The 19,852-nt window shown below is 41.7% G+C and overlaps 1 protein-coding gene across 6 annotated transcripts in view; it reads left to right on the top strand.

Moving 5' to 3' along the window:
• Nucleotides 1-19,852, top strand: part of ZBBX (zinc finger B-box domain containing) — a 308,041-nt gene that overhangs the window by 266,489 nt on the left and 21,700 nt on the right. The gene's annotated exons all lie outside the window — the stretch shown is intronic.

Genomic DNA, 19,852 nt, shown 5'->3' with positions numbered 1-19,852 from the left:
ATCATGGCCTCACCTCGGCACTATGAACTCTCCTGAAGGAGAAGCCAGTGCCCGCCGGAGGAGTCTCCGGTTCTCTGGTGGACCCGTCCAACCCTGCCAAAAAGCAGCCCTGGCTAAGAAAAGTGTGGGGGAAGGTTCCCGGACACTCTATGGCTGCTTTTTTAATGTGGATCGGCCATGCTTATGCATGTTATTTCTCAAAACGCATTACAGATCAGGCCATTGTCCAACTCTGTATTCAAGAAATTAAATGCGCAAAGAAAGATGTGTGTGTGTCAAAGCACCACCGACAAGTGCGAGTTGATGTTGGACGGGCTGCCATTGCTTCTGCAACAAGCTCAATTACAGAACTTCCTGGGAGAAATGACACGCTGCGTACATACGGTTTCCCTCTATGCCAGTCCTTTCACCGAGCTAAATACAACTCTTAGCAAAAAAAGTTGTGGACTGACTCTGTACCGTCCCTGGCCACATTCACCTGTCCACGTGTTTGTGGTTAGGCGGTCCTTCCCAGTAAGTGCAATGGGAAGGGCACGGGTAATGTTGTGGGACCCGTGCTTGTGGAAGGCGGAGGCGATACCGGGAAACATAGTGGCGGCTGGAGACCGAGCATGGACACCCAGCCGCCGCCGGCATGAGGTTGTGAAAAGCTTCCACCTACACGAGCTTAAAAGGCCATATTTCAAGTGCAAAGAGCTGCCCAGAAATCTGTCAGTTTAGTGTTGTGGCCTGTGGGTGGGTGGGTGGCTGGCTAAATACTTGCACTTGCATTCCAAGTAACAGAAAACTAAGCATATGGTAACCTCTATCATCATCATGGCCTCACCTCAACACTATGAACTCTCCTGAAGGAGAAGCCAGGGCCTGCCAGAGGAGTCTCCAGTTCTCTGGTGGGCCCGTCCAACCCTGCCGAAAAGCAGCCCTGGCTAAGAAAAGTATGGGGGAAGGTTCCCAGACACTCTATGGCTGCTTTTTTAATGTGGATCGACCATGCTTATGCATGTTATTTCTCAAAACGCATTACAGATCAGGCCATTGTCCAACTCTGTATTCAAGAAATTAAATGCGCAAAGAAAGATGTGTGTGTGTCAAAGCACCACCGACAAGTGCGAGTTGATGTTGGACGGGCTGCCATTGCTTCTGCAACAAGCTCAATTACAGGACTTCCTGGGAGAAATGACACACAGGGTAGATACGGTTTCTCTCTATGCTAGTCCTTTCACCGAGCTAAATACAACTCTCAGCAAAAAAAGTTGTGGACTAGCTCTGTACCGTCTCTGGCCACATTCACCTGTCCACATGTTTGTGGTTAGGCGGTCCTTCCCAGTAAGTGCACTGGGGAGGGCACGGGTAATGCTGTGGGACCCGTGCTTGTGGAAGGCGGAGGCGATACCGGGAAATATAGTGGCGGCTGGGGACTGAGTATGGACACCCGGCTGCCGCCGACATGAGGTTGTGAAAAGCTTCCGCCTCCACGAGCTTAAAAGGCCATATTTCAAGTGCAAAGAGCTGTCAAAAATTTGGCAGTATACTATTGCTGCCTGTGGGTGGGTGGGTGGCTGCCTGCATACTTGCACTTGCATTCCAAGGAATGGGGTAGGGACAACTGATCGCTGCAGTGGGACAAGGACGTGGACTGTGATTGTTGCAAGTCTGCAACGACAGGTGAATGGCGGGAGGCATCTTCGCATGCGCCAAGGATCACTTATGATGGGCACACTTTTAGGCAGTGACCTGGGAGTCAGAGATGCTTCCAGAGGTCCTCCCCATGCTGTTCCCATGTCTTTTCAGCACTGTATGCATGTGTCTGATGATGTGTCACACACCACATGGCCAGATAAGGTTGTAAAATGTTAAAATGACATTTCCTGGTGAATGCATTTGTCTTGGTTGATAGCAATTCAAAAGTGCAAAAACTCATCAAAAACGCTACATGTGAACATAGCCCAAGTTGTGGAGGAGTATTTTTGGTTTTGGTTATTTATTTTGCCTTATATACAAGTTATTACCCTGGAAATCCATTTTGGTTTCGTTTTTGTATGTTTTATTGTGAGTCCGTAAAAGTGGCGTAATACTCTGACCACGTTGCTGACAGCAGTGATCTGGCAGTCAAGAGATGCTTCCAGGGGTCTTCCCCATGCTGTTCCCATGTCATTTGAGCACTGTTCCCAACGATTTGGGCAATTTTTAGGCCCTCTGCAGACCGCCGGGGGGGGAGCCGCCTGAAAAATGCTCGATTTTCCCTTAGACTTACATTGGGCTTGTTGCTCGGGCCGAGCACCCAAGTATTCCAATGTGCTCGACCCGAGCAACGAGTACCCGAGCATTTTAGTGCTCGCTCATCACTAATACTTATTTATTAGGTATCCCATTCGCTTTGGGACCATATATTGGGTATTAAGATATGTTGTGGTCCTGGAGGGTCTATTTTAATCACTTTATTATACAAACATCAGACTTATCAGGTTATTTATTATATTTACCAAATATTTCCCACAGATCAATTGTTTGTTACCAAAGATCGCATAGGAATGATATGTCAATTTATGTACGGGGATTCTTCTGTCCATGTGTCCTTTTTTCTGTCTTGCATGTTTTTTAATGATGCTTTTAAATGGTTGTGTCTAGTGTCCTAATAAAATTTATATACTTTTTTCATGATATTGCATCCATATTCAATTATTTAGCGTGCTTGGTGCCTTTATTGTCCCCCTTTTCTCTTCTTGTTTGCCCAATCTATGAAGTTGGTGTTGCGCGAACAGCCTGTCTTCACCAGCCCCAACTTCAAGAAAGGCTTTATAGTACAAACGGACGCCTTGGAGGTAGACCTAGGAGCGGTGCTGTCTCAGGAGGTGAATGGACAAGAACTTCCGGTCACCTACTTGAGTAGGAAACTTACCCCGGCAGAGAGAAATTAAAACGTATTGGAGAAGGAGTGCTTGGCCATTAAGTGGGCCTTGGAATCCCTACGCTATTATTTGCTCGGGCAACAGTTTTTCTTGGTAACGGACCATTCACCCTTGGTATGGATGAGAAATGCCAAGGAGAGGAATGCTCGAGTCACCAGATGGTTCCTGTCACTGCAAAATTTTAGTTTCTCGGTGGAACATCGAGCGGAGAAGGGAAATGCAGATGCCCTGTCACAGGCACCCTGTATGGTGACAGGTGTACAACCCCACAAATTTGAACAGGGGAGGTGGGGGATATGTGAGGGGGATCATATGCGAGGGACGATATGTATCCCACAGGATGCACATCGAGAATTATTGAACTCGCTGGAGTGCATTGCAGTCACAGACACAGCTGTTGTTGCAGTGCAAAATAAAAGTAAGTTTGGACTTGGTCAGGCTATTTCACCAAGTCGGATTTAAGAAAACCTAGCATGGGCTTTTATTTTTGGAGTGATCTACGGGATGGCAGTGGGGCTTATCACTCCCTCCAGCCCTGGTCTTACGAGTGGCTCATGGCCACAGTTTTCCATTTAATCCTGCAGCAAAGGTTTGGGTGTGTCAGTTTGTGTTTGCAAGCTGCAGAGCCGGAGGCTCTGTGCAATACAGGCCTGTGTGACGTGAACACAGAGCCCAAGAAGGCAAAGCTTCAGATGAACCCAAGAGTGATATGGCGGTGCAGTCGCTCATGGCAACGGGTTTGGAAATGGACTGTTCTTTGACGACCCAGCTGCGATCCGAAGGATAGAGTTTGCCTTTAATTTGTGAGTTTTGGAAAAATAAAGACATTTACGTTGAAGTTTCCTAGGTCACTGCCTTATTACCACACTGTGTTGCACTACAATATATATACATATATATATATACACTATATGCTCACTGTGAGTTTACCAATAACTGGTCTAGTAGTGAAAACAGCCACTGCCTTATCCATCACTCGTCAGTCAATTGCGTAATTCTACTGACGATTGAAGGTAGAGGAGTATTGTTCCCTGACATATTGGGGTTTTTCTTGACAAATTGATACTAGCCGCGAGATCTGTGAGATTCTCCCTCTTGGTTCCTTCACAAATTGGTGGCAGCGGTGAGATCTGTGTGAGTCCCCTGGTATTATCTTTCACACTGTGCAAGCATAGTTTGCAAATTGTCCAGAATTTGCCAGGACAGACCAGAATTTTAAGAAATAATCACTGCAAATTCTTTCATAGAATCATAGAATGGTAGAGTTGGAGGGGACCTCCTGGGTCATCTGGTCCAACCCCCTGCTCAAAGCAGGTTTCACTAAATCATCTCAGACAGATAGATGTCTGTCCAGCCTTTGTTTGAAGATGTCCATTGAAGGGGAACTCACCACCTCTCTTTCATATTGTGGGTCATGAAAGATTGTGGTTTACTTAAACCTTGCTTGAAATTTGACGTTTCTGTCATGGTTGTGGTTGACTCCTGCCGCCATTCTAGTTGGCTTTACAGGGAATATGTTACCAGGTTTTTGCTACCCCATTTGACAGCAACATGACGGGAAGATACCCTGATTTCTGCAATGTACAGTCATGGCTGAAAGTGTGCACCCTTGAAATTGTTCCAGAAAATGAAGTATTTCTCCAAGAATATTATTGCAATTACACATGTTTTGTTATACACATGTTTATTTCTTTTTTATGTATTGGAACTACACACACAAATACAAAGAAAAAATGGCAAATTGGACATAATATCACACAAAACCCCCAAAATAGGCCGGACAGAATTGTTGACACCCTCAACTTAATATTTGGTTGCACAGCCTTTGCAACAAGCTTTTTACACCTCTCAATTGGAAATTTGGACCACACTTCTTTGGCAAACTGATCCAGGTCTCTCCTATTTGAAGGGTACCTTCTCCCAAAAGCAATTTTAAGATCACTCCAAGGGTGTTCGATGAAATTTAGATCTTAGACTCTTTGCTGGCCTCTTCAGAACTCTTTAGTGCTTTGTTTCCATTAATTTATGGGTGCTTATTGAAATACGTTTGGGGTCTTTGCCCTGCTGGAAGAACCATGACCTAGTATGTAAACCCAGCTTTCTGACACTAGACACTACATTGCAACCCAAAATCCTTTGGTAATCTTCAGATTTCATGATGCCTTGGATACAGTCAAGGCACCCAGTGCCAGAAGCAGCAAAACAACCCTACAACATCTTTGAACCGCCACCATATTTGACTGTAGGTACTGTGTTCTTTTCTTTTTAGGCCTCATTCTTTTTTCGATAAACAGTAGAATGGTGCGCTTTGCAAAATAGCTCTATCTTGTTCTCATCTGTCCACAAGACGCTTACCCAGAAGAATTTTGGCTTACTCACGTACACTTTGGCAAACTGCAGTCTAGCTTTTTTACGTCTCTGTGTCAGCAAGGGGACCTCATGGGTCTCCTGCCATAGCGTTTCATTTCATCCAAATGTCGCTTGATAGTTCACCCTGAGCCTGCAGGACAGCTTTAATTTCTTTGGAACTTGATTGGGGCTGCTTATCCACCATCCAGACTATACTGCTTTGCAACCTTTTCTCACTTTTCTTTGCCGTCCATGTCCAGAGAGATTAGCTACAGTGCCATGGCTTCTAAACTTATTGATTATGTTGTGCACCATGGACAAATGAACATCAAGATGTGTGGAGATGAATTTGTAACCTTGAGATTGTTGATATTTTTAAACAGTTTTGGTTCTCAAGTCCTCAGACAGTCCTCTTCTGCTCTTTCTATTTTCCATGCTTAGTGTGGCACACACAGACACACAATGCAAAGATTGAGTCAACTTCTCCGATTTTTATCTGGTTTCAGGTGTGATTTTCATATTGCATACACCTGTTACTTGCCACAGGTTAGTTTGAACAAATATCAGATGCTTGAAACAAAGTTGTTTACCCACAATTTTGGAAAGGTGACAACAATTTTGTCCTTCTCATTTTTGGCGTTTAGTGTGAAATTATGTCCAATTTGCCTTTTTTTCTCTGTTTTATTTTTGTGTTGCTCCAATACACACAAATGAAATAAACATGTGTATAATAAAACATGTACTTACAATAATTTTCTGGGAGAAATACTTCATTTTCTGGAACAATTTCAAGGATGCAAACACTTTCGGCCATGTCGGTATCTTTAGCTTTTAGCATTTCCCTGAATGCTGAGCTCTGTATAACCCCACCCACACCACTGATTGGCAACTTTATGTGTACACTACATAGGCAGAAAGCTGCCAATTAGTGGTGGTAGCAGGGGCTCATGAATATGGAGAACTACATGGCAGCAGGTTTACTAGTCCTCTAATGATGATCTCCTGCTGATAAAACAGTGGTATTATTGAAACTACAGCAAGTAGCCCAGAAAGTGACACATCGCTGCAATCATGGTCTTTGTCTCTACATTTTGCTGCTCTCCGGTTAGATGGCACAAACTGTTGACAAATTCCCTTTAAAATGTAACTGCACTGTCAATTGACTTTTTAGAATAAGCTGTCATATGTGTGTATGTTTCTGCCCATTGTATGACTCCTGAAATTTGAGCAGTTATTTTCCCCTCCACTAGAAACTCCAGCAGTTTCTCCTTATTCCAGATTTGTTGACAGATATGAGTAGTTTTTGAGAATGAATGATCAGTGCCGGAAACAAAAAGTGATTGATCATTGGGGAAATAGACATTTTTCTCTAATTTTGCATTCCAAAGTATTTTCACTTGTTCTATTGATTTACAGAAAAAGAATAGAAGTGTAGTTACTATTTAAATGTCTTTGTCTTTATTAACAATAATTGGTAAGAATGTGCAAGTGAAGGAGGCCCCTGCACACTTGACGTTTTGCCCCTCCTATATCATTGATACTAATATTACTAAGGAGACAGCCTTTGATCCAGCAGTCCTTAGGGCGCCCTCTTCTAATGACATTTTAGTCATTCGACAAGTACAAGAGGCTGCCAATACCAAACACATAACGAATTTGTGATTAAACTGTTGGAATTCTGTCTAACGAGAAACTATTTCCTCTTCGACCACAAAGTGTACCACCAGCTCAGGGGCACCGCGATGGGCAGCCCCTGTGCGCCCACTTACGCAAATTTGTTCCTGGGCTGGTGGGAGGACACGGTGGTCTTTGGAGGAGATATGGAGGTACACACCTCTAGGCTCGAACTATGGACACGTTACATTGATGACGTGTTCTTGATCTGGGAGGGGGATCAGTATACTTTTGATTCTTTTATCAATTCGCTGAACCATAATGATATTGGGAAGTATTTTACATCAGTACTCGAGAAGTCCACACTTCCCTTCCTTCATGTGGTCATTACTAAAAACGAGACTGGTGAATTGAAAACTCAAACATACAGAAAACCAACAGCAACAAATTCACTCCTACAATGGGACAGCCGCCACCCCAAACATCTAAAAATGGGCATACCCAAGGGGCAGTACCTAAGGTTAAGGAGGAATTGTACTAGCATGGCAGTATTTGAGGCTCAGGCCAGAGACCTGAGAGATAGATTCAGAAATAGGTGTTATCCTGAATACATTCTAAAGAAGGCCTATCATGCGGCAAAAAATCCGAATCGCGGCTGTCGTTTGGTACCAAAGAAAAAATCCCCCACACCTGAATCGCTCAGATTAGTGACAACTTTTGACAATGGGGCCAAACAAGTGAGGGAAATCCTCAATAAACACTGGGCCATCTTGCGCATCAACTCTGACATTCGAAACCTTTTGACTGATCGCCCTCTAATTACCTACAGAAGGGGTAGATCTATAAGTGATAGGTTGGTTCATAGTCACTATGGAACACCCAAAACTCCTACTTGGTTGGACAATCATAAAGGTTGCTTTAAATGCCATAATTGTGTCGCTTGCCAATATATCGAAATTGGTACAAGTTTCAGAAGCTATGTCACTGGTAAAAGCTACGACATACGACAGTTTATTAACTGCTGTACCAGAGGGTTGATTTACAAAGCCACGTGGCCTTGAATATGTGGGCAAAACTATCCATGAGTTCAGGCGCTGGATAGGTGAGCTTATTGGCGATGTGGAACATCAAAGGGACACCCCCCTGGCGAGGCATCTGAACTTGTGCCATAATGGCAATACCAAACATATCAAATTTATGGGGATTGATCACATACGGAAACCACAGAGAGGAGGGAATTGGGATAGGTTAGTTCTGCAGGCGGAAACAAGGTGGATCTATCATCTGGATACAGTGTCCCCTCTGGGCATGAATGAGCAGTGTACATATAATTGCTTCTTATAGTCCCCTGTAATCTGCTCGACCTCCTATATGGTCCCATAATTATCCCTTTACATGTATGCTTTTTGCATACATTTCTATTAGTACTCTGACCTCCTTTATAACTTTATGTAGCTCCAGTGCTTGCTTTTATCCTAATTCTGTAATAGTTCCTGCCAGAGATAACCCTTTATTCCTGTTAACCTTACCATTTATACAGTGTCCACTCATTAAATAGTTCATTGAGTTTGTTATATACCTATATTTGGTTGTATCTCAATGCATGTGTGTCACTCAGCGACTTTTTCTTGATTTTGATAATTATCTGACTGACTAAACACATGCATTGTGAGCCCCCCTGGTAATTGTAACTATGCAATCTTAGTAACCAGCCTGGACGCTGTTTGCGGTGACGTCACCGGATGTGACCTCACCGGCTGTTATGCATCTGCGTTCCATTTGGCTGGCTTGCATTCCACTGCAGGCTCCGGCCGTTATGTACGGCCGGATGTGACATCACCGGATGCTGCGTCACCGGAAGTGACGCTCCTGCGGTCCACACAGGCGGAAGTGCGGTCCAGACTCTGGGCATGCGTTCCACATGCTACTCTAGGGCCATGTGCAGCAATAGAGACACCTGATATATCAATCTAACGATCTATAATGGTGGCCATTTACATACTACTCTTTGCATTGGACAATGAAACTAGCGCATTATGCTTCTGTTACATCTTATCTCTATATAAACCGTGTACTATGACTGATAGTTGCTTCACCAAAATAGTGGAGACAGTCATGCTTTTTGAGTTCGTGATTAGTCTAGCTCCTTAGTGCTATAGTTCAATTCCCCTGATTACTCCGGTTGGAAGAAACGCGTCGGGACCATAGGAAAAGCACAGGGCTATAGAGTGCTGTGGCTAGATGTGGACTGTCCTTGTAAGGGCAGGAGTAAGGGGTTGCTAGGGGCAGTATAGACCTCCTAGGGTAATAACAGGGACAGATTTACACGCCTCATCCCTTCAAACGGATCTGCCTCTCCTCCTTGAAGAACTCCTCCCGGTATCATAGATGCACTGCAAACCCATCGGTGAGGACGTTCCTTATTTATTAGCTATCTAGCACTGTTTGTATCTTTATAAATCTGTGAGTATTCTGACTTTGTGTGTCCATTGACAACATTGCGAATCTTTATTTAATACTGGTTTACTCCTTTTGATTGCTATTTCCTCTTGTCCATCCTACTTTGGCTGGACACTGTAGCAGGCCTTGTTCTGGTCGAGACAGATAAACCCTGACCGACCACGGCCTGCCTTAAGAGATCTAGGTCCCTGACCTAACATGGTTTAATTCTATTTGGGTCTATACTGTGGTTATCTTTTTAAAATCTAAAAATATTTTTACTAAGTCTATTAAAGGTTAAGTATTAATTGTCTAGTTTACCCTTGCTGTAATATATCCTTTGACTGGTTATCTATTGTGTCTGATTATAAACAGTCACTTGTGCTGTATAATGACATTTTAGGAAACACCAGCGGTGGGCGAAGACTAAGGGGTTGAGTTTGGTAAATTTCATCACGGCACATTTACAGTATAAACATGGGAACACATACCTTTGTCTACAATAGTTATTACCATTTTAGCAATTACAATCTTAATACATACATAAAGTTATATTTTTCTTGTCCGTATAGTAAAATAACTTGGTTTTCTCCAGCACTTTATTATAAATGCAAGACTTGTACAATAAAAATGTTTACTTTTATTGAATGTCTGTTTTGATACATACCTGTGGCTGTTATTGCAGAACTAATTACTTTTCATATGCCTATAAAATTTACCCGTTTAGCATTAATATTTATAAGGAGCTGTGATGAGTTTTAAGGCAGTCCTCACCATGGTTTATAGGCTCCTTATTTTCCATTTCAAGGCTGACCTTTGGAAATACTCAAGTGTAATAATTTTATACCGCTGTATACAAAGCACATAATAATCAGTACAATGCGTTCATATGTATCTAGAGCTGCAGCAGGAGCTAATCATTTTACTTATTCATTTTGATTTAGAAGAATCCAAAGTCCTTAGGCTGGATGAAAAAAAAAGAATTCCTACACATCTACTTTCCTTCCTGACTTTACTATAGTCGCGTGTCTCAAGGGTTCATTTCTGTATTTAAGGAAACCTCATGGCTCCTTACCAACATGGGTGACAATTTAACTAAGCCAAAAAACACACACACATTTCCCTGAATGTATTCAGCAAGGTTTAGGCCCTTCATTAATCCTTTTGTGAGAACAGCAACCACTGCGTTTTATGTTCTTCAGGCTGTGCGCAGCAAGGCCCTTGTTATATTTAGACCCTTCACATCTCTGCTGTTGTGTTGTGTTCTGTTTGTATACTTAATGTGACATCAAGCCAGGAAAATTAATGTTTTCATTCATGTCTTTCTGCAAGATTCAATGTTTCACCTTCATGCCACACAGCTTTGGTAAAACAAATGCTGGTCAAGTGCCATGTGTGGCAGTATGTTACAATGGCTAGGACTGCATTCAGTTTGATTCCCAAAACAGAAATTAAAGGGGTTTTCCCAAGAACAAATGTTCATTTTATTCACTAGATCTTGGAATAAAAACAACTTCTACAATAGGATGTGATTAAAAAAAATATTCCTGTGCTGAGATAATCTTATAAATGTGCCCCTGCTGTGTACTGTGTAATGGCTGTGTCTGGCCTTGCAGAAACGTGGTCTGATCATACCACAGCTCCTGGGCAGGAGAGGAAGCAAAGGAGTATACAGACAGGACAGCATGGAATCACAGCGGATTCTTTCTTTGAGATAAAACGAGCTTAAAAACAGGCAGGGAAATGTTTTGCCTCACAAAAACAATTAGCTGTCCTGTCTGTATACTCTCTTTTGCTTCCTCCCTTTCCCAGGAGATGTGGTATGATCAGACCATGTCCCTGTACGGTCATACACAGCCATTACACAGTACACAGCAGGGGCACATTTTTAAGATTATCTCAGCACAGGAATATTTTTTTTAATCACATCCAATTGTGGAACTTATTATTATTCCTAGAGCTAATGAATAAAATGAACATTTGTTCTTGGGAAAACCCCTTTCAGCCTTCAGTTTGGTTTGGTTTAAATTTTTGGTTCTTGTTGATATTTGGAATATTTTTCATAATGCTTTTTAGGTATTTGACCTTTTTGAGCCCATGGCTTAAATTACCGGTAAGTGCTTATTTTTCAAGGTATGTGATTTACACAATCATAAAGAGCAACGGTGATGATAAACTAAAAGTCTCAAATGTTACGATCGTTAGTAATGGAAAATATGTAAACATTGACTAATAGTAACCTTCTGTTCATGAACTTTTACTTTTGCTAGCATCAAAGTGAGTGCTATGATTTTAAGCTAGAAATAGAGAAAATGATGTTTGACCAGTGCATTAGGCCAGATGCAAATGTAGCGTGCAGCATTTCTAAGATAACTCTCTCGCACTGTGCACACAAATTGCTGCTCTTGAATCAAAATGTTTTATGCCTCTGACAAATAAAATCATCAGATGTGTCCAAAATTTGTTTGACTATTACATTCATCTGACTGGGTTTGCAGAAATCCATGCTCGTTCTGCAGACACAACCCCATTAACATGCATATTACAGATTTTTGGTTAGAAAAATGTTTTCAGCAATTTTTACCTTATGTAAATATATCCTAACATTAACAACTTGCCAGTATACAGACCGATTAGCCATAATATTAAAACCACTTACAGGTGCATCTCACAAAATTAGAATATCATCAAAAAGTTAATTTATTTCAGTCCTTCAATACAAAAAGTGAAACTCGTATATTATATAGATTCATTACAAACAGAGTGATCTACTTCAAGTGTTTATTTCTGTTAATGTTGATGATTATGGCTTACAGCCAATGAAAACACAAAAGTCATTATCTCAGTAAATTAGAATACTTTATAACAACAGCTTGAAAAATGATTTTAAATTTCAAAATGTTGGCCTACTGAAATGTATGTTCAGTAAATGCACTCAATACTTGGTCGGGGCTCCTTTTGCATCAATTACTGCATCAATGCGGCGTGGCCTGTAGCACTGCTGAGGTGTTATGGAAGTTCAGGTTGCTTTGACAGCAGCCTTCAGCTCATCTGCATTGTTGGGTCTGGTGTCTCTCATCTTCTTCTTGACAATACCCCATATATTCTCTATGGGGTTAAGGTCAGGCGAGTTTGCTGGCCAATCAAGCACAGTGATACTGTTGTTTTTAAACCAGGTATTGGTATTTTTGGCAGTGTGGACAGGTGCCAAGTCCTGCTGGAGAATGAAATTTCCATCTCCAAAAAGCTTGTCGGCAGAGGGAAGCATGAAGTGCTCTAAAATTTCCTGGTAGACGGCTGCACTGACTTTGGTCTTGGTAAAACACAGTGGACCTACACCAGAAGATGACATGGCTCCCCAAACCATCACTGATTGTGGAAACTTCACACTAGACCTCAAGCAGCTTGGACTGTGTGCCTCTCCAGTCTTCCTCCAGACTTTGGCACCTTGATTTCTAAATGAAAATTGGAACTCTGGGACCTTGTGGAGTGTGTTAGTGACTGCCTTCTGGACATCTGTCAAGTCAACAGTCTTCCCCATGATTGTGGAGCCTACTGAAACAGACTAAGGGACCTTTTTAAATGCTTAGGAAGCCTTTTCAGGTGGTTTTTGTTAATTATTTTAATTTGCTGAGATAATGACTTTTGTGTTTTCATTGGCTGTAAGCCATAATCATCAACGTTAACAGAAATAAACACTTGAAATAGATCACTCTGTTTGTAATGACTCTCTATAATATATGAGTTTCACTTTTTGTATTGATAACTGAAATAAATTAACTTTTTGATGATATTCTAATTTTGTGAGATTCACCTGTATATGATATTAGGTTTCCCTTGTGCCACTGATCCACCCATCGAGTCATGGACTCCTCAAGACTAAAGGTGTCCTAGGCTTTCTAGCAGGAGAACATTGGCCAGAGCATCGCACTACTTTGTTGACTTTCTTTATTCTTGTATTACAGTTTAATACCATCTCTTACCCAAGATAGGCCACAGCCCCACTATCAGTATTTGGTTTGTATTTTTTCTCAGGAGTGGGAGCCAAAACCAGGAGTGGGTGATAAATGCAGAATTGGTGACTTGTTTCTATTATACTTTTTCTCTCATTGTTCCTCACCTGGTTTTGGCTCCCACTACTGAGAAAAAAATACTGACCAAATACTGATAGTGGGGCCAGGGTCTAAGCATCATACTCACACCTGGCTATCCAATTGATGTAAAATAAATAAAATTCATTAGACCTATCTACCTTTGTTCATTGCTTCATAGTCCAGTTGCTATGCTCTCATTATAGGCACTTTCAGCGGTGGACAGGACTCTGCAATGGGAAATTTGTCTGGTCTGCTGCTACACAGGTCACTACATTGTGCTGTTTTTCTGACCTCTTTCTTTCATAGCCTGCAGTAACTTTTTTTTAACAATTTGTGCAATAGCAGTTTTTCTGTGGGATCTGATCAGACAGACTAGCTTTTGTTCCCCAGTTGTATAAGTGAGCCTGGGACGCTCATGACCCTGGTTTGCAATATGTCCTTATCCCACTTCTGGTAGGTACGAAACACTACATACTAAGAGCATTCCACATAACCTGCTGTATTGGAGATGTTCTGATCCAATTGTCTACCCATTAAAATTGGGCCCTTGTCAAAGTTGCTCACATCATTAACCTTGCCCATTATTCCAACACATCAGCTTTAAGCCCTTCTCAACATCCTCAGAACATGCATGGCAGATGTTACATTCTTGTGTATGCAGTGGGCTCAGGGGTGGCTGCATAAAGATATTCATGGAATCTGCAAGAACATTGAGCGATGGTGTGTTCCTATTAAAAGTGCATACAGTTTACTGATGTATTTGTTTTTGCAAAGATGCTGTGATCTTTAGCCTTCAACAGCAGTCCTGGGTCCTGACGGGTCTACTTCTGGCTGGTGGTTGTCATAGAAGAAATTTTTTGTGAGTCGGCACGACATTAGTGATGTGTGTTTAAGGTTATATATCGGCTGTGACAATAAAGACAGACCCCTTTTTCTATTGAGTCCGATACCTTGACAAAGAGGAGGGCTGGCTTAGGGATTTAAATAAGCGGTGAGCCAGCACCTTTTCTCAGTACTGGTGACATGCTGGCACAGAAAATTCTCTCCAGAGTGAAGCCTAAGGCAGAAGTCAAGGCATCAGGACTTAGGACTGAGACTAAGGAGCTGGGGAAGCTGTGTAGATACAATCATTCTAGTAGTGTAACATCTGCCTGAGGCCACAGGCTCAAAAGGCTGCCTCAGACAGACTTGGCACAAGCCGCTCTGTCTGGCAGACTCCAGAGAAATCCCAATAGACTTTAACCCCTGTATAGGCATCTGGTTTTACAATAGGACCCAGTGGAATGCTACCATGGAAGGGCTGCTGTCAAGAGGTAGGAATGGTCGTTAAGCAGGGTCAGAGCCGAGAGGTCATATCGAGGACAAAATCAGGATCCGTAAGAATAGTCTGAAACAAGCCAGGGTCAAAACTGGAATACACTAAACAAACCCGGGAGAGGCGATGCACAGCTAGCCAGGAAACACTAACCTTTATCTGGCAGCTTCATGTAGCAAGCTGGAAGGCTTAGTAGGGTGTGGTGCTCTCCGGTGGACTGGAGCAGGGAGCTGATATCTTCAGCTGGAAGCACACATACTCATACTGCCAGACTGACGGCACTATAGGTCCCAGATTCTATAACGTTAGTGGCTGGAGAGAGCCTGCCTTCCAAAGCTTCTGGTTCTGACATTTCTATCACCAGCGCCATCTGCAGAGTGAATACGGTGGCGACCGAAGCAGAAGTCGCAGGAGCAGGTTCTGGTGGAGATGTGACAAGGAGCTTGTATGTATTTTTATTACCAACTAATTTAAAGATGGTAAATAGGTAGATTTCCCCTGAACATTTGTCTATAGGTTTTGTGTGGAGGAGTACCTGTGACCCAATCACTCGGAGCTAAACCACAATACCAGACACAACCTGTTGTACTGGTGCATCATTGATTCGAATGTAAGTAGCCACTGTTTTTTTTTTTTCGAGTTCTGGATGGTTCAATGTCCTTGAAACATGAGTGATAGAATACCGGGCTAGAATTAGGAACTCGACAGAACAGGATGAATTAAAGAAGCTCTCCCATCTATATATTTTTGATCAAGTGTATGTATATATGGTTGTAATGTAGTGTCAGTGTATTAATATACTCACCTACCACCACTCTCTCTAGGACCCGGGGCCGTTCTGCTTCGCTTCTCAGTGACATCACCGCTCTGCAGATGGGCCAGGTCACTCATGCTCTGCATGACCTGGAAGTTGCTTTTACAATGTAAGCCTATGGCACGTCAGAACAAAGCTCCATAGACTTACATTCTAAAGAGACTTCCTGCTCACACATAGAGCATAGAGTGAGCCAGAAATTCGCAGTTGCAGTGACGTCACTGAGAAGTGAAGCAGAAGAGCGCTGGACAACGGAGGGAGAAGCCGAAGGTGAGTATAGTGATACTCTCACACGACATTACAAGCATATATACACACATTTAAGAAAAATATAGATGGGATTGCTTTTTTAGGGATTTTTTTCATGTTAGAGGAAAGGGCTCTTTATAGGATGTTATCATTTCATGTACAACAGCATTGGGAGATTTACATGTAAATATTCAGACAGCATTTACATTTTCCATCTAGACCAGAATAAGGTTATTTTTTCAAGTGGTTTTGTTTCTTTTACTTTATCAAAAAGCTTCATCTTTGATCATTTTAATCAGCACTTATTGTGCACCTTCATTACTGCTGTTTGGCTGACATCCATCACTTCCTACACATGTTAATATAAAGTTAATATCATTCTAATGTGTTTTTTTTATCCACTGATTTCCTGTCCTCAGAGTGTTAAGACTCCTCTCGGGTCTCAGTCTTCTTCCTAGACAGCTCAGATCATATTATTCCTTTCCCTCATATTTTATTCTTACAAATATTCCCCAATGCAATCTACCTGATGAAAACTATGCAATCTCCAGCTCCCTAGGTACCTGTCCCACAGGCAAGGGAAGTTGGCTTCCCAGGTAAAGCTATGGGTGCTGTATCATTTTACAGAGTGTTAATGATGTAGCATACATAGGAGTTGTTTAGTTTAGTTTAAAGTACGTGAACACTTTGCTAATATTTGGTATGACGAGTGTCTACTTTTGTAGGCAGAGTTGAGCTGTGCTACTTTGGTACACCAGAAATGCTCTCCGTCAAGCAATAATATGTGCATGTCCACTTGTAATTAAGTGCAAGCAGAGTTTATATCATAATGTACTGTACAATTTCCCTATCATCACCAAGGACTAATACGTTTTTGGAAATAATCCAAAAAGGTGATCTTCTGTAGTGTCAAAAATCCAGTCTATCACTATTTGTAGGTAATGTCAAATTAAGTGTGGTAAGAATAGGAATTCTATACTCTTTATTGTGTGATGGGAATGACACTATATGGTCAAAGGTACAGAATGGCGATATTTGACCATTACACCCAGGCTCGGATTGGCCCACAGGAGGACAGGAGAATCCTTCGGTAGGCCCTTGTGAAGGAGTTCTAATGAGTAATGCTATTGCATTTGATTCACAATTTTCAGAAAAAGGTATAATCTATTTATTCATTAAACATGCTACCCAAATTAATATTGCATAGATGCAAAAGTATATTTGTGTACCATGGTGAGGTTATTTTTGCATGTAACTGAACACTGGGCCCCAAGAATTAATGTTGCTGGTGGGCCTTTGCCAACCTAGTCTGATGCTGATTACACCTACATGAGTTTGTTGGATTGCTATTCTGTGTTCCCAAAGCAAGGGCACAGCCATGCTGAATAACGGAAATGACCTTTCCAAAACTGTTGCCACAGAATTGGAAGCATGACCTTCACTGGAATTAAAGAACCCTGCAATACAGCCCTATATTATTTTACGGTAGACTCTATGCTTTCCAGAAGGTAGCACTCGCTGGGTATACGCCAAACACAGATTTGTCTACCAGAGTGCCAGACCTGCTTTGCACCACTCTATGTAACATTGTGCATGTTGATCTTAGACTGCTCATCTACTGAAAACCTCTTTCATGGAGCCCCTGACGCACTGTACTAGTGCTGATATCACTTGCAGAGACAGTTTGAAACAGTGTTGTGAGTGATGGTAAAGAGGAACGATAGTTTTTATCTGGCATGAGCTTCACCATGTGGCAGCTCTTCAAGTTTCTATAATTTCCCTTTTTTGAGCCTGTTCGAACTGTTATTTCTAGATGCTTTACAATAATAGTCCTTACAGTTCACTAGGGCAGATCTAGCAGGTTGGACATTTCTGAGATTTGGAAAAGTTAGCTGCTTATGAGACTGTCATGTCTAAGGTCACTGAACTGTTGAGTACAATGCATTCTACAACCAATATGTGCCTATGGTGACAAGGTTCTTGATTTTATACATCTGGTTACAAAGGGTTTGTCTGAAACATCAGAATTAGGAGGGGTGTCTACATCTTACTTATTTTTTATTTAGGTAGTGCCGTTCCACAGCGCTTTACAGTCATTGTCATCCCATTAGAGCTCACAATCTACTTTCCCTATCAGTATGTCTGTGGAGTGTGGTAGGAAACCGGAGAACCCGGAGGAAACCCAGGCAAACACAGGTAGAACATACAAAGTCCTCGCAGATGTTGTCCTTGGTGGGGGATTTAAAACCAGGATCCCAGTGCTTCAAGACAACAGTGCTAACCACTGAGCCACCGTGCTACCCTACATACCCTTTGAGTATTAACATTTTAACTACTGGTATACATTTAACAGATCACTACTTTTTTAGCTATACTTTCAATATTTGTTCTCTGAGATCTTAGAAATGGTGACTGCTTTACTCATGCATGCACATCATAAGCTACAGTATGTACAGTGTATGGAAGTGTTGCATACACTAAGCATGGCCAAGAGATCACAGCGAGCAATATTTGCTTCAATGCACATCCATGAAGTAGAAAATTCCTTGTGAGCCAAGTTCCCACATAGGAAACCGCTGCTTAGTTTCCCACTGTATTTTTTCTTTTTTCTGCAGGTATCTACACTGAAATATGCAATAGCAACCTACGTTAATTATTGCATTCTTAGCTGGGTTTTCTGTTGTTGTGTTTTTCTCCTTTTTTTAATGTGTGTTTGACATATATTTTAATAATTATTTTAGTGCAGAGATACTGGTATTCATAAAAATGCAGTTGTGTTTTATGCATACATTTTTTCCTCATAGGAACCTAAAAAACTAAAAAAAAAAACAGTTTAGTAGCATATTTAAAGGGAACCTATCACCAGAAAAAACTTTATTAACTTGCAGGTATGCTGCCCCGTCGCCTGCACCTACTGTACCTGAACGCTGAAGGGAAAAAATTAACTTTATTCTCCCCGGCAGCATTCTAGTTTCCGTCATGGGGGGGGTCGCCGCCACGGTTTCAGTCACCACTCTGAGAATACAGAGCACTGGCTGTAACTGCGCCCCCCGCACTGACTAACAGCCGGCCCTAATGCAGAGTCAGTATCAGTCAGGGCCGAGGGCACTGTTACAGCCTGAGAATACAGAGCGGTGACTGAATCCGTGCTGGCACCATCCCCGTGACTGAAACCCAAATGCTGCTGGGGGGAATAAAGTTCATTTTCTCCCCGCAGTATTTGGCTAAGTGCAGTTGCCGGGCAGGTTAGTGTTAATAGTTATAAGGTTAATAGTGTTTTTTCTGGTGACAGGTTCCCTGTAAATGCACAGTACTCATGAGTTTTCATGAAATCACATCCACATTGCTTGAATTGTTAAACACAGCAGTTTATCTGCACAAAAAAATGCACAAAACGCAGCACGTATGCTACGTGAGATCATGGCACAAATCCACACTCCACGCATAAACATGGTTGCAAAATTAAAGTGCCCATCCTGTCATACTAAATATTTTATTATGGGATGTGATTATGGGTTAAGCAAATATATGGTTTACATTATCAAAAAGAGTCATTGCATGATTACCGGTACTAGAATGGCATAATGAACAGGGAAAAAAGCCTCATGTTAAAAAGGTGAGACAGCAGGTAACCTAAAAGTAATGGATCATTGAACTCAACAAGCTCTCCTCCTGTGGATTGCTGCCAGACTTAATAATAAATGACTGCAGTGTAATGTACTTACAGTATATCATCCATTAAGATGTACATTGTCAGAATTGGGGTCTAAATAAGTGAACATTCACATTGTAACTCTTTAGTTATGTCTACTGAGATGTAAAGTGTACTCAGTATTACATAATTCCACTATATTGTTTGAATCCTGCAGAAAATCCGAAGCTTGTTTTTATTAGTGATTGAATTAATGCAGATGCCAAGTGTGGTTCCGACATCTTTCCATAGCGATATCCTTTTAATAGACAACATTCTGTTGGAAACACATATTTTTGCATATAATTATTGTTATATGCAAAACTTGTAAATATGTGCAGAAAGTTGGTGTGCATATGTTAATAAGCAAGTCATAGT

Source organism: Phyllobates terribilis, unplaced genomic scaffold (genome assembly GCF_046119375.1).
Source record: "Phyllobates terribilis strain yellow unplaced genomic scaffold, ASM4611937v1 Scaffold_3__8_contigs__length_932513732, whole genome shotgun sequence".
NCBI classification, from domain to species: Eukaryota; Metazoa; Chordata; class Amphibia; order Anura; family Dendrobatidae; genus Phyllobates; species Phyllobates terribilis.
The sequence above is the reverse complement of the archived record's forward strand: the minus strand, read 5'-3'. Positions and strand labels throughout refer to the sequence as shown.